We start from the raw sequence: 6,195 nt of genomic DNA on the forward strand, positions 1-6,195 counted from the left end.
GGGCATTAGACACTCCTCTAAAAATATATTCCATGGACAATTACAGCTTGTAAATGCACTAACAGACACTTATCTTAAAATTTAGAGACATGTTTTATTCTAACGGAACTAAAATGAAAAGGTTAAATCATTGTTATGGCCACTATCCTAACTGAAGAGAAAAGGCAACAAATATTTCACCGCAATCTCAAGACATCAGTCAGGAAGTTAAATCCTAGCCACAAAAGAACCTTCCAAATTGGAAAAATAACACTAAAAATAACACCAATTCAAGTACAATGTAGTCAGAAGTAATGCAAACTGTTATGTGAAGCTTGTGAAGGGATAACTAGAATATCTGACCCAAGTCACACAGTTTAAAGGTGCCGTCATCTCAACAACTTGTGGAAACAGTTTTGACAGCCTGCAATTGCGAGAACTTAAAAATTAAAAAAAAACCTTGGTATAAACAGAAGTAAAGATTGGGAGTTGGGCATTAGTGCATGTCTGTCACCACAGCGTCAATTTAAAACTCAAGACGTCTTCATGACAAAAGCCCTAATTGTTACAAAGAGACTAGAAAACTTCCTTTGATTGACAGACGTGGCAGCTCGCTTTGAACAGCATGCTAAATAGCTCTCATTATGGGGCTCATCATTGTTGCTTCTTTTATCCACACAAATCAGGAGCCAGCATGACAGATTGTTGCAAGCTTCCAAACAAAGGGTACTGCAGACAAGCATACACATAAAAACACAAAAAAACATAAGTACATTCGCGCAGCGTCTCCTTTTACAGTAGCAGCGGGAGGTTGATATAAAGGAGCGACTGCTCACCGCAGCCAGGAGTGCTCACAAGTGGTGCAGAGGGGAGCACAACCTGCAGGCTGCACTGCATTAACATTACCTCCTTCCGTCTTACCCCTTTGTCTCTACCATTAAATTTTCTCTCTCATTATTGCCACCTCCACCAGTATCCCCCCGCCTCTCATGCCTCCTCCTCCATCATTGCACTCTCATTCTTGAAATCTGCCTTGATCTTCTTTTCTTTCTTTCCTCTTTATCCTCATCTGCGCTCCTCGTGAGGGTTTCTAAAGAAGATGTACTGTGTCCATTATATGGAAATGTTCCCCCTCCTACAATACCATACATTCTAACCCTGTGGAGCTTGAATCACCCTGCCAGCAGGACTTTATGCATAAAACCCCACAAATGGGTTGGTGGAGGAAAAAGTTGAACTCCTTGAGAGCTGCATCAGTCAGCTGCATTTTTTTATTGTGGAGCACGTTTAGAGCAGAAGCTGGAGAGAAGCATCATCGGCCATGTAGTGGAAAAATAGTGAGAAAGCAGCAGTTTTATTTTGGCCAGATGGCGCAAGGACATATGAGGCCCTGAATTTCATTTGGGGGCTTGCGTACAAACCCAGGAGTGGGTCACATTTTCCCCCAGTGGCCACATAAGTTCTTGTCGCTCCCATTACTTGTACGACTGATAGTGGGGCTGAATTAAAAAAAAAATAAAAAATCTATAAATTGATTTGAATCAATTTTATTTCAATGACCTCTATCGATTAATAGAACCCTTAAAATGATTCACATGTATGACATCTTTTTTCCCAAATAGCCATCGTCAATTACACAAGCAGCATAAAAAGACAGCGTTATGGAAGCGTTGAATGCACTGCTAAAAAACTTAAAGGCAAATATTTGGGATTTAAAAAATAAGAAGGAAGCAATGAACTGAATAAGAGGCGAATTATATGCAAGAATTTCTGCGTGGAGGAACACAACAAGTTGGCAGACTGGCTGGTCAGGATTGCTGACTTTTTAAAATTCCTGCTTTTGCCTGGAAAGAAATGCTGAGAGAATGGATGAATTCATCAACCTCCAACGATAGGCTGGGGGTTGGTGTTTTTGGCCTATGAGGGACTCTCTTAATTACAGAAATAATTGCGCTTAATTGAAGCCAAAAAGAGGCAGCAGAGGGTATTTCGATTTTACAGCAGGTTAGTACATGTGCAGTATGTATCCCGTCTCTGTCACTGGTACTGATGTGGTAGAACATGCCAAAAAATCTGTAGCCACCAATTTTCATGCCAAATATCTAGAAAGAAAATACAAGAGTTTTTTTTTTTTTTTTTCCCTGTGGCATTTTGTCTTCCTACGCCAATAAAATATAAGGCAGATATGAAATAGTGTGACAGGAGTAAGAAAGGAGAAAGCAAGGGAACAAGGCTATGGGACTGAATGAAGATCATTAATATGGATGTTCTAAAAACTCTTTTGCAATAATTCAACATGAAAAATCAGCGCCAAAGAAGATGCATTTATCAACCTGTTTGTAACCCAACAGTGAGAATAAAAGACCATGAAACACCAAAAGAGTTAACCTTTAAAATAGATGTTTTTCTTAGGACATTCATACATTAGAAACAATGTTACCTTGTTAAAATAACAATTGTCACAGTAAAATAAGTTAGCAGTGGTGAGAATTTAAAAAAAGGCTAACGTGATCTGAAAATAATTATTGTGCACCTTGGGAAAAACCGGAATAGTGAACATAAAATAAGATTCTGGTAAACACTTGAATAAATTCACATACAGTACAACTGAGTGACTGTTCAGGTATATGTTTTGATCCCTCTTTATTTTTGCACACTTGCTGCTACTGTTTACTTGTTCTGCAAGTAAAAAGTAGCAACCCCTTTGGAAAATAAGTGACTAATCAACTAAAGCATGATTAGTTGAAGAAAAAGAGCCACCCTATGAAAGACTAACCCATACTTGTGTTATCAAAACTGCACCTAACTCTCAGGAACTCTACTGTTGTGTTCCCATCGTACTCAAACATCTACTGGCATCAGTAGGAATCTCCCATCTTGACATCAGAGATGATCAACTTGAGAGCGCGACCAAGGTTTTTGCTGCTTTGATAATTACATACTAATTTATTTACAACCAGTTGCATGTGCATAAAATATTTTCCTCATTAATAATTTAAGTAGCAAATTAAATTATTAATTTAACTTTAAATTATGAGTATGTCTGCATAGTCTTTAAATTATGGAGGTTTTCCTTTGTTTATGTGCAGCTGATGTATTTATCAACCTGCCTTTGGCTTCTGATGCTTATGGAGGCACTAAGAGGAGTCAAAGATAGTTTCTATGTGGGGTTGGGCCTGATTTTGGAAAAAACAACAATAAAAATGTGTGCTTGTGTGTGTACATAATTTCTAATTCCCCCTTAATGGTATTTTGCTTAACTGCACTGATGAATGAGCTTCTGTTCCAGATCAATACATGCTCTCCATTCACTTGACAGACAGTAATGTAACTGCCTCATTTGTGGGACGATCTGCTGTGTGTGTGTGGGCGTGTGTGTGTGTGTGTGTGTGTGTGTGTGTTTGTGAGTGGCTGTTAGACCGCTCCCCATCTTCTGCTCGTGCAGTAACTTTTACTCTGCCTTTAAAATGAGAGGGACCATTAAGTCAGGAGGTTTGAAGTGTCATTAACTTGATCTCTTGGCCCAGATGCCGACATTGACTGGATAAAGGGTTACAAGTTGCACACTTGCGGTGCATGTTAATCAAATTAAAGAGCAACTTAGTCAACACAAATACGTACATTTCAAGTTCCTTGAATTTGAAATGTACTTCTTCATTTCAGTATATTTTGCTGCATAATGACCACAAACTATGACACATTTTATTGAGATTTTCTGAAAGACAGAAGCAAAATGGTATTTTGCTTTTAAAGTTTCTTAGTTTATTTTATTACTAGCCAGCTGGAAATTAGCACCAGAGCTAGCACAACCCACATTTCATCTGAGGTTAATGTAAGTTGTACGTTGACCCCATTTTAAATCATAAACAACACCTCACCAGGGAGGCATCCTAACCAGATGTCCGAGTCACCTCAATTGACTCCTCTCGATGTGGAGGAGCAGCAGCTCTACTCTGAGTCCCTCCTGGACGACCAAGCTTCTCACCCCGTCTTTAAGGGAGAGCCCAGACTCCCCGAGGAGAAAACTCATTTCCGCCACTTGATTCTTTCTTTAGGTCACGACCAGAAGCTTGTGGCCATAGATGAAGGTAGGAATGTAGCTCGACCTGAGAACTGAGTTTTTATTATTCAAAAACCTCAAAGGAGAAATAAGCTGCACTCAATTTTGCCACATTTCACTTTTTTGTAGTGACCTTTTTGGATCCCATAGGCTGCTGACCTCTGGGGAAAAAAAAAAAATCAATGTGAATAAATATTGCTGCAAGGCGCTGAACTCTCATTGTGAACTTGTCCATGAGTGTGAATTCCCACAATATGAGTAAACAGTGAGGCCAAGCTGCTTGTGTTCCCTCATTACAGTGTCAGCGATACAGTTTTTAGTCCACTCAACCAGATAAATGACTTTAAATCCACTGTGTATTAAGCCTTACCACTGGGAACACAATTTGTAACCTCTGCCCAGTAATACATTAACTGGACTTTATCTGGGGACAGGCAGAGTGGAAAAATTCATACAGTATCAGAGAGAATTAATTGAACCAATTAACAATGTGAATGTGGATTACTGTGGGCCCGTGAACACACACTCTCCCTCCCGAATAAAGTTGGAGACTGCTGCTTTCATGCGATAATGACTGTAACTGCCGACGGTTGCTGGTGCAGGGGTCTCAGCTTGGGACACGGCAACGCTCCCCGAGTCGCTCAGCTTTCCATGCACACTCGTGTTTTCATTGCAGCAGCAGCTGATCCCGGGGCCACAGTTCCAGGCTGTAATTAATTGCGTGCGGGTAAAGGATAAGTCAAGGATAAGTGTTAAAGCCGTTCATCGCTTTCTACACGCCTTTTACGTCGCATACAAAAGGCAGCGCTTATTTTTCATATGAGAACGCGTTTGCTGGGAGGGGGGCAAAAAGACAAACAAGAACAAACAAGAAGAAATGTAGAAACTTGCAGAAAAGGAAGAGCCTTGGGTTCCTAGTGCTTTAAATACCTTAATCAGCAGGCCCATAAAGTCTCCAAATTTTAATTGCCCCGCCATGACTACTAATTATATAACGACAATTGCAGTCAACGTGCCCATATGTTCGTAAATGGGAGGGTATGGATTAGAATAGTAAGTGGAATCCATAGGAATACAATAGACTTTATTGATCTACAGAGGTTGAATTACATTCACCTGAAGGATATGCAATCAAACAGCAGCCTTATTTTTTTTGTGAACGGCATTAAATAGATGGCTGCAGGCCCTCAATATTGCTGCAGGAATAATGCCCCATCTTATTGTAAAGAAGCTTCATTAGACAACATTACTATAAAGCCAAATATACGTCAGAGGCTGCGAGGACAAAGCACCACATTATTATAAAACAAAAGATGCCTCACAAGCTGCACGAACAACACACCATTGTTCTACGGCTCAAACGATGTCCCTGTGACGACCAACAATATGGGGCAGAGTCAGGCCAGTTTTTAAGATCGATAACCAGCACGCATATATATTGTATTTGCCATAATTCCGGCAGTTTCTGTCCCAGGCAACACAAACACCCAATAAAAATCATGTTTTGTTTGCTTCAGCCAGAGAGCAGCATCTGTTTACTGATCCTAACCCACAGCTAACTTGGCTGTTTGTTCCTCTTTGAGCCTGGAGAAACGTTCAGAGTGAACATCATCTGATAGCTTTACATATTTCGTGTAAAATATTTCAGAAGTTGAAATGTAGCCACCTGGCAAGGACTTCCTGTTTGTTGTGCTGGCTGACTTGTGTTTCCAGTAAGCATTCAATTCTCAAAGTAAACTTAGAAAAGGTTTAGATATTAGGAAAGAAAAACATTTGTTGCTAGATGTAAATTGTTTTATGCTGCCATATGAATAATTTTGGGATTCGTTTTGGTTTCTGCAAGTCTTACAGAAAGAAAACAATTACTTGCTCACACTACTGCAACCAAGGTTATATGTTTTTATTACCAACAGCTGAGCTAAATAAGCCAATGACATCAGTCTGATGAGATATGCATTAGGTTGTGTGGATTATTTTTTATTTTTTTGTAAATCAACAGCGCTCTGCTGCACTGAGTTAATGAAATGAATGAATGGATGAACAGGATTTGTGTCTTCCCCCTTTAGATACAGTCACTGATTGCAAATATGTAAATATCGTCAGTATCATCTGCTCGTGACAAGTGGACTTTACAAATTGCATCTGAAAGAAAACAC

The sequence above is a fragment of the Gambusia affinis genome, linkage group LG05, assembly GCF_019740435.1.
Source record: "Gambusia affinis linkage group LG05, SWU_Gaff_1.0, whole genome shotgun sequence".
NCBI classification, from domain to species: domain Eukaryota; kingdom Metazoa; phylum Chordata; class Actinopteri; order Cyprinodontiformes; family Poeciliidae; genus Gambusia; species Gambusia affinis.